The 9,545-nt window shown below is 44.7% G+C and overlaps 1 pseudogene; it reads left to right on the top strand.

Moving 5' to 3' along the window:
- The first annotated feature begins 1,845 nt into the window (after window positions 1-1,845).
- LOC131923173 (L-lactate dehydrogenase B chain-like) lies at window positions 1,846-3,146 on the top strand (annotated as a pseudogene).
- The last annotated feature ends 6,399 nt before the right edge of the window (window positions 3,147-9,545 follow it).

Below are 9,545 nucleotides of genomic sequence, written 5' to 3'. Positions count from 1 at the left end.
TGTCTGTGTTACTGAATGTTTATCCAGCTTCCCTGTTCTTTCTCTTGCACAGTTCACATGTTGTATTACACTCATGATGTTACCTACCTAATTTGCATTGGTAGATTTCCATATCACCCTCAAGTTCCTACTGCTATGAACACAATGAACATATCCTAACATGTTCCCTCTGGACTTTGCTGATGTTCTTGGGATGCCTATGTGGGATCCATGTTAATTTGTCTAAGTAGTGTCAAATTGCTCACTAGCACGCCTGGTACTGGCAACCCTCCAAGCAGCAGTGCCATAAATCCCAACTCCACATCACACTTGTAGCATGCTGCTGTTGCTGTCGCTGCTTCCAGACTTTGATAGAATTGCCGTTTACTCATTTTTCCATCATAGTCATTCCAGATCTTTCTGGGGCTCCTTCTGCTTTGGCTTCTCACCTGTGTTTTGTGGTGTCTGTTTGTCCTTCTCACTCTTTTAAGTCTCTTCTACCCTCTAAGGATTTTCTTAATAATCATCGTTTCTATAGCTTTCTGAAGAAGACTATCCACGGACTTCCTTGTTTTTCTATTTTCTCTGTACATGTTGTGACTGTCTCCATTGGTTATTTTCCAGGCCAGTGAACTTCAATGAGGCAGACTTTTTGCCTCATAGTCTTTGGTGATGACATCTACACATGGGCAGAAAGATGTCTCCAGGGTCACATGGTATTAATCAGACCGTCCCTGAGGAACAAGTATCTGCTAAGGACTCTTGCCATGAAAGGCGTTCAGAGTTTCACAGACGATCCAGGATACGCATCCATTCAGTATTCTATTAAATTAACCAAAATGTGCCTGTCTTGGTGCAACGTGGCTGAAATTATTCAGCGGGAACAGTAATCCCGAGGGTTCTCCCACAGTGGACATAGAAATAATCTGCTAGTTAAGCAGAATTTGTCTCTGGCCTCCCGTTTCTTTCCTGCCTTACTTCTGCCAATGCACACGGGTGGAACTGGGGAAATCCTATCTCAAGGCACAGGATCTGTATTTCCCTCGCTGCATCATTCTTCCCTGGCTCTGTCTCGGCCCGATGGAAGCAGCCTCTCTCTTTTCACTTTGACTGTAACTTTTCTAGAACGCTCTTCACCGTCCTCCATTCTGAAACATATTCCCCCCTGGCAAAGTCTCCAGTCTTCTGTCATCACACACTCCACTTTATTGTAATTATTGTTTTACTCTACAAGATACAAGCAACGTAAGGTACAGCTGCACCTGTCCTGTTCACCTGTCTTGCTGAGTGATGGACAAGCTGTGCCTTGAGGAGGCCAAGTCTAAATCAGTCCAGTCACAAGGACCGAGGGAAAGCATAGTTCCTGCATCACCTACATCACAGAGCTTGATATATATGAAAATAATGGTTTTTAAAATTATAAGGTTCTAAAAGTTACATTAAGAGCATTAGATGGCTCTTTGGATAGCATTGTGCCTCTTAAAAGAGATTTAAAGGCCAACTGTTGGAATAAGGATAAAATAATTCTCAGATCCTAAGATAATTTCTTAAATCTAAGATTGTCATCAACAGGATGCTGGTAATAGAAGGGAGCCTGGAGATTGTTCTATCTAGATATTTTGTTTGGCTTTAAATAGAACTTGACTAGGAACTGGTATAACTAGTTCAAATTACTACACTATAGCCCAAAAAGACTCAAAGAAAGTTTGTTATCAGTGGATGGGGGCGGGGGGGTAAGGAGATCTAGATACATCCATGTTTTTTTATCTCCTTTCCAAAGAATTGAAAAATAAGGGCTCACAAGACTGATGACTTTGTGGTGATCCCCATTTCAGTGCTCTGGGAGCCTTTTCTTGTCTGGGCAAGATGGCAGCCTTTAAGGAAATGTTCATCACACCTGGTGCAGAAGAGGAGGCATTCAATAAGATCACCACAGGGGGGTTCAGAAAAGTTGTTATGGCATGTGTTATCAGCATTCTAGGAAAGTCTCTGGTTGAGGAACTTGGCCTTGTAGACATCTCGAAAGACAAGCTCAAAGGAGAATGATGGATCTGTAGCACAGGAGCTTCTCTCTTCAGACTCCTAAAACTGCGGTGGCTAAAGATTACTCTGTGAGAATCAACTAACCTGGGCTCACAGGGGCTCGCAGAGGCTGAACCACAATCAGGGAGCCTGCACGGGTCTGACCTAGGTCCTCTGCTTATATGTGATGGTTGTGTAGATTGGGCTTCTTGTGGGACTCCTAGCAGTGGAAGCAGGGGCTCTCTGACTCTTTTGACTGCTCTTGGGACCCTTGTCCTCCTCCTGGGTTGCCTTGTCCAGCCTTAATATGAGCAGTGGATGGGGGTGGGCTGGGAGGGGCAGAGGGAGGGGAAACTGTTCAGGATGTCACATATGAGAGATAAATAAATAAATAAATAAATAAATAAATAAATAAATAAATAAATAATTGCTCTGTAATAGCCAATTCTAAGACTGTAGTGATGATTGCAGGAGTCCACCATCAGGAGAAGGGTCAACTCAGTTCCTTTTTCCTCAGACCACCAAGTACAGTTGTGACTGCACCAGCACTGTGGTTTCTAACCCGGTGGATCTCCATACCTGTGTCACCTGACAACTAAATGGGTCACCCGTGCACCACATGATTAGATGTGTTGGCAGTCTGGGTTTGTTAGGTTTTGCCGTGTGATGGCAGAAGGTTGGCATTCATCTCCGCAGCTGTCAGGGGTGGGTTTGGGGAGTACATGCTGACTCCAGCGTGGCTGTGTGGAGTGGGGTGACCATGGCAGGCATTTCCTCTCCAGGAACTAAATCCATAAGTGGGAACAGATTATGACAGAACTAGAAGGAAGGGTATATAATATGTGGTGGTGAGAATCGCCTTTGAAGTCATTAAGCTAAAAGGAGACATCACTGGACTATTGTATTAAGTGTAGCTGCCCTCACTGAATCCAGTTGAAAAACCTACCTGAGATTCACCCCGTGTCTACGATGGTGAAGGGAATATATAACGCTGAGAACAAAATCTTCCTCAGCCTCCCTGCATCCTTAATGTTCAAAGATTAGCCAGCGTCATCAACCAGAAGCCGAAGGTTGACAAGGTTGCTCAGCTCAGGAAACGTGCAGCAACCCTGGGGAATGTCCAGAAGGATCTACAAGGCCCGTGACTGCCGAATTCTAGGCTGTAGATCCCAAACCTGCAATGTGATTAACCATGAACTTTTTAGTCTTTAACTTGCATATAGGTCACAGTTTGTTTCTTCTCGGACACGTGATATGAGCTCACAGATCAAAGTCCAGGCTTGTTGGATGCTTGCACTATGAGCTCTTGAACAAATAAAGTTAGCTATTGCCAGTGTGGGAAAAGAAAAAAAGAAAAGAAGGGCTTACATAGCAAGATAGCTTGATTTAAAGTAAAGTAATAGGACTTATCAGACAGGGATACATTGTCAAGGTCCGCAGCAAACCACATGGGTGAGGGTACTCGAGGGGGCTCAATTACTGTTTGGAGCTTCCTTTAAAGCCATTCTAGCGAAGGAGAATTTTCATTACTAATGCACATAGTAAGGGCAGGCTTTCGTTTTGTTTTGACTCATGTATTAAGTCATATAACCATTTCTCTATGGCCTATGTCCCTTCCCAAAATGTATCTGATTTTAGTTATATGCAGTATACATATCATACACTTGTCTAATTATACATAGGCACAAGATGTAAACAGGAGATTCTCCCAAAAAGCTTACTAGAGAACACAATTTTACCTTGCTATGCATACACACACACACACACACACACACACACACACACACACACACACACACAATGATCAAACCAGATCAGCCTTTCTAGTCTTCATATCTGGAAATATTTGAATAGAAATTATTTATTTGATTGTTGTTAGAGGCAAAGGAACTTATGCTATTGTCCAGAGAGGGGTACGTATAGCCTGATATAGGTAGGGTTCGGAGTTGCTAGGTGTATTGAGAGGGGCGCCATATACATAGTACAGAAAGTAAGGAACTAGGCTACCAAGACAGTTTTAAGAGTGAAGGGGCATGCAGAACGCAAACCAATTAGGAGTCCATGGACCTAGACTGCCTCCTAAACTTGCCTGCCTTGGGTCTCCTTGAGTCCTGCCCTTCACATTCCCTGAGGCATGTAGCCTTGTGGGAAGAAGCAATCCTACTGCACGTGCTCTCTGAATTCATCCAGCTGCCAAGCAGCCTCCTCCCTGGCTGTTGCCAAGCTGACCTTTGAGTCCAGCTTCCCACAAGCCATTATTTCATAGAAACATCGAATCATCAAATTCTCCAGTGTTTTTGACTTTTTCTTTTCCTCTCTCACTGACCCATTTCTCTTCACTGACCCGTGAAGAAATAACTAAGTAGAGATGTACATACAGGGTCAGAGCCTTTATGCTTTATGATCCAATACACACCCTGATATATATGCTGGCTATGGGGTTTCTCTGAAGGATTCTAACTTTAGATTTCTGAGTTCCAAGCCGAATGAAGTCACTCCCCAACACACACACACACACACACAGTTTCCCAGTACGAAGAATTCACTGTATTTACATTTTTTCTAGTTGCTACAGAAATTAGAAACAGTGGCAAAAATAATCCTAAGAAGGGCTCCTTTGTGCCCAACTGTTTTAAAACAAGATTTTTCATAAGTATTTACTCTCTGCCCAGAATGAAATCCTGAAGTGCAAAAGTTCACCCCAAGCGATGCCCACTCCTTTTCTTTGGACTTTCCAAGAGGCTCACAAGGCTCCTGTTTTTCGTGGCCCATCTGGCCATAAATTGCAATCGACATTAATTTATGAAAACAAATGACACCAACCTACTCCACGACATTTTGAAATGGGAGAAATAGGCACGGTATTAAAGCCCTGGCAACACCCCAAACGACACAAGAACTCTGAGTATCCCCAGTTCAATCCATTCTGCTCTTGTGAAGTTACAGAGATGTGGTCACAAAGACATGAAGCGAGGTCTTTGTCATAGTGTGGCAGGAAATTAAACACGTCCAGGACTTCTCTCGGTGTGACTAGAATCGCCATTCCATCTGCAGCCATTTGTGCCAAGGGATCAACAGAGCTAGAGAAAAAGGTAGTGGATCATGGAGATGGGGGGAAGTGTAGCTGATGGCTTAATTAGTTCCCTCCTGGACGGGAATTAATTCATTCCTGGGATTATCGTCTCAGAGTTGAGAGTGTGTGATTACAAATAACAGCAAAAAGGAAAAAAAAAAGTGTTAGTTACTTGTTTTGTTGGTGGGGGACGAAGTACCTGAAAAAAAAAAAAAAAACTTAATAAAGAAAAGGTTGATTTTGGCTCCAAGTTCCTGGGTATAGCCCATCATGATAGGGAAGTCAAGGCAGCCAGAGCTTTAGGTGGCCGGTAGTGTTGTGTCCATTATCATGAAAGATATAGCTTACCCTCTGTTAGAGTTCTCATTTTTCTTCAGTCCAGGGTCCTAGTCCATAGATTGGTACCACCCACACATAAGGTCTCACCTCAATAGCCTAATCTAAATAATCCTTCACAGTCAGGCCCAGAAACTTGTTTCCATTGTGATTCAAAATTCCACCAAGTTGTCAGTTAAGATTAAGTCTCTCAGGGTGCTTCATAAACACAAAGATGGAGACATAATTTTAATGCCCTTATTGTGGCACCTTCTCTGCCAGCATGAAGCAGACAAGATGTCATCATTATATAATGCCAGTTCAAATAACCTTGGGAAAGACGTGAAGACAGTGGGCTTAACAACGTGTCTGTGATCCAAGGCCAGGCAGCTGGGCCTCTCTTGGCCTCTGCTTCTTTGGGGGCTTGGACCTGACACCTCTGGGTGTTTCAGGCATGAATACTAGAAATGAAATATACATGTATGCGCAAGACTCTCCGGAGCTCCGAGAGCCAATCAGCGTATCTGTGAAATTCACTTGCACTTTAAAAGACTCCACTGAATATAAAATTGTAGATGGTGACTAAAGAGGGGCTGCCATTACTACCTTCTAGTTTCTGTCCTACCAAGTCAAAAGACCCAAGAGTCCTAAGACCTGTATAGGGATGGAAGGGCAAATCCAACCCATTGATGAAGGATGTACCTAACCATTTATTAATACCAGAGCATCTAAAAAATTATTGGAGAGTAAGAATTGGATCTTAAAGAATCTGAGGCTTCCTGTTTCACCCGCTCACATCTTCATCTTAAGCTGGTTCTTTGATCATTCATCTGCCTAGCTCCCTGCAGTGTATAGGGAAACAGAGACCTGCCCTGCCTTCAGACACAGTTGGAAAACATAGAAAAGATGACCATCCTCCGTCCATGATCTCCAGACCAGGAGATGTGACTCAAAGGAGTTTCCACACAGAGTGTACTGGGAGGCGAAGACACAAGACTATGAGCTGCAATTCCCCCGAGAGAACGTGGAGCCAAGAAGCTAAGAAATGGTACCATGTGTGAACTGTGCACAACACTGAACACTGTCACTCCACCCACTATTAAATGTGGATCCGTGAAAGCCGGTTCTTCCCCCTGCTCCAGGGAGCGGCAAATACATCAGGTAAAAGATGCAATGGAAGGATTCTGTTCCTTCACTAGCCGACAGACACATCATGGTACAGAGAAGAGTTCAATTGCCCCATCATCGGGAAGGGTTTCTAACTGGGACAAATGGGGGAAAAAAAAAAAACAGTCAAAGAAACTTTGGCAAGAACGTTCCTCCAAAAACCAGCACAGGACAATTTGGTTTTGCCTTTAACGAGAGAGATATTCCACACAGGACAGAATTCATTTCTCTCGTGAAGTATCGATCTGCCTGATCCTATCCAGCCACCTTCTTGGTTGAGTGAGAGTCTGAGGCCCAGAAGCTGGGTCTCCATCACTGGTGAAAAGCCGAGGCCTGCTCTAGCCTTTCCCAAGACCGACTCGAGAGAAACAAGCACGCTGTGAATCACTCAGAATGGAGGGAGGTGATGAAAGGTCCACAGAGCCAAAGCGGAGAGAAGATCCAGGAAAAGATTTCAGAGATAACGAGAACAGTTCCTCAGCCAGGCAGCGTGGGGAGAGGAGGGTAAAGGAGGCTCTACTTCAGCAGATGTTTATTAACTCGCTGTGGAGCTGGAGCCAGCTGTGGCCTACTGAGGAACTTTTTCCATCACAGATCCTTGGCAGTGAAAAATAATAAAGTTGAAAACGGATGGCCCCGGATCGTGGCCATGATTTATCAGTTTAATCTTGTCACCACGAATCAAAGAAACCCGCTCAAGAAGGCAACGGCAAAGGCAAAGAAATGGATTTGATATGAATCAGTTATTTGAGGTCAATCTGGGAAGTTTCGTTGGAGTATAAAAAAAAAAAATAAAACCTAAAAAAGAAAGCAGATCCAGTGGTTTCTCGTGGCAAACGTTCAGGGGGTATAAAACTGAATTTTGGTGAAGGATGGAGCTCAGGGGTAGACTGCATACTTAGCACGGGCGAGGCCCTCAGTCCAGTCTCCAGCAACACACAAAACTATTAATTAACCAAGCACAGAGCACTGTATTCTAAGAATGAAAGGCTGTAACAGTTTAATGAGGACAGCGGTCCTTCCTCAGAGACCAATGGGGCCACTTGTGGAGGTGCTGTGACCCCCACGATTGTGGCTTCTCCAGTCCTGGAAGCAGTGTGCTCAGGAAGACAGCCCTCAGGACAGCTTTCCTTTACGTCTATAGATTCCTTCCCTTGTGTCCTCATTTCAGGACCTTTGCACTTTGCACTTTGAACCCTCTGGGGTCTGCTCTTTATCTGGACGATTCCTTTCCATGCTTTTGTTGGTCTCTGAGTCCTCTGGCCTCATTAGGCAATGACATTCTGATGTGCCCATAAGTCCACCCCTAGTCCCTGACTGCGCCATCAAATACCAGCTTATTCTCTGATACACAAAGTGGGACCATAGACTCTTACTCTGCAGCAAAACCCCTGGGCACTTCCCTCCGTCTGCTTCCACAGCCACTGCAAACACACACACACACACACACACACACACACACACACACACACACACCACACAAACACACACATGGTCCTCAGAGTGGACTTGGAAGTCAGGAGCTGCCAGACCTGTGGCCTGGGCAGCTTTCATCTCCCAGGCAGTCTTCAAGCTGCAACTTTGATGCGCTGAGCCGAAAGGGGAAAGAAAAAAGTGGTTGGTCGTACTAAGGTGCCCAGAAAAAAAGACATAATCTCTGACCTCTACACAGATTATTATGGCCAGAAACTTCCAGAGTTGAGTTCACCAGCAACAGCCTTACCCTGCATTCTGACTCATTCAGGTCTCCCTTTATCTTCCCTGAGAATCTGAAGCAGAGGGATGCTCCTGGCCAGTGTGTGGACCAGAGACTGAGGTGCACGACAGATGCATCTGTCCCCGTCTTCCATGGTCTTACAGGAAGTCTACTTTACACTTCTCCCTTTCCCCTCTGCTTTTCCCTGTGTGTTGGGGAACATCAAGTTTCATTTCTAATTATTTTTCAATCTTCTCCTTAACAAAATTTTATCCGATGTTATTTCTGACTCAAATCTTCAATTGGATTCACTGCAGGGGAACATCCTGTGCTGTTTGCTTTTCTCACTATGCCCCATCTCTAGAGTGGAGTCCTGCTGTCCAGAAGCACTCTGGACCCATTCAAGCCACTGTATGCTCTCTGGGATTTCTAAGTTAATGGCCTGAACACCCATTGGAGCCGTGAGTTTCTCAGGACCACCTTCTTCACAGCAATTCCATCTTCCCCATTCCAAGCATCTGATGAGAGACGTTAGCCTTTGATGTCCTCCAAAGCTTCTGCTTTGAACACTAGGTCCCCAGCAGGCAGCACTATTGGGGGGTATTCTTAAGGCTTTGGGAGATGGAGCCTCGCTGGAGGAAGTGGGCCATAGGGTGCAGGTTGTTTTGGGGGCGTAATTCCTTGCCTTCTGGTCATATTCTTGGCTTTCTGGTCTGCCATGCTGTAAGCAGTTACCTATGTTCCTGCTGCTGTCCTGTTTTGCTCAAACAACTAGACTGAACCCTCAAAAACCGTGAGCCAAAATAAATTCTGCCTTTAAGTCTTTTTTTTTTTGGCGTAAGTGTCAGTTATGTGGTCACAGCTACACAAAAGAAACTAGTCTGTGAACTTACATGGTCTTAAAAGGCCTAGGACTTCTCCCAGTAATCGCAGGTTTCCATCGCTCCCCACCAACCCAAACCACTGCTCTTATTATTTGCCCCAAACTGCGAGTGGGGAAGGTGGGAAAACAAAAACAGAAATAATTAACCCATACTTCACAAGCCTCAATAGAAGAAGGACTCAACTCACGTGCAGCATGTTTAGGACCTCGAGACGTGGAACCAGGGACACTGGCTAATTCTATGACATGTCAATGTGTGTCATGTGCTTCATGAAGGACATAATAGAGAGATGCAGATGATGACAGAGAAGATGATTGGGAGAACAGAAGGCTAGGCGCCCTTGTCTGTCTCCCTGGACTGATTTGTTGAAAACCCAGAGTTCTGAGAAAGTTGAGTCATACCTTGCCTG

The sequence above is a fragment of the Peromyscus eremicus genome, chromosome 13 (genome assembly GCF_949786415.1).
Source record: "Peromyscus eremicus chromosome 13, PerEre_H2_v1, whole genome shotgun sequence".
Lineage (NCBI taxonomy): Eukaryota > Metazoa > Chordata > Mammalia > Rodentia > Cricetidae > Peromyscus > Peromyscus eremicus.
Note: the sequence above shows the minus strand (reverse complement) of the source record. Positions and strands in the feature narration are given on the sequence as shown.